Raw genomic sequence first — 238 nt, forward strand, 5'->3', positions numbered from 1 at the left:
TCCCCGCGGCCTGGGGCGGCGGCCCCATCGCAGACTCTGCGGGGAGCTCGCGGCAGGGGGGCCCTCAGGCCCGGGGTTCGAGGTGTCGCTGGTGGAACCCCCTTGGAGGGGACAGCGACGGGCCCAGGGTCCCCCGTCCAAGCGGAAAGACCCCCCAGTTTAGGGACGGAGCAGTGCAGGCCTGAGGGACCTGCCTGGTTGACCTCTGACCTGGGGCGCAGGGCCGGCCCCGGGGACA

Source organism: Myotis davidii, unplaced genomic scaffold (assembly GCF_000327345.1).
Source record: "Myotis davidii unplaced genomic scaffold, ASM32734v1 scaffold1521, whole genome shotgun sequence".
NCBI classification, from domain to species: Eukaryota; Metazoa; Chordata; class Mammalia; order Chiroptera; family Vespertilionidae; genus Myotis; species Myotis davidii.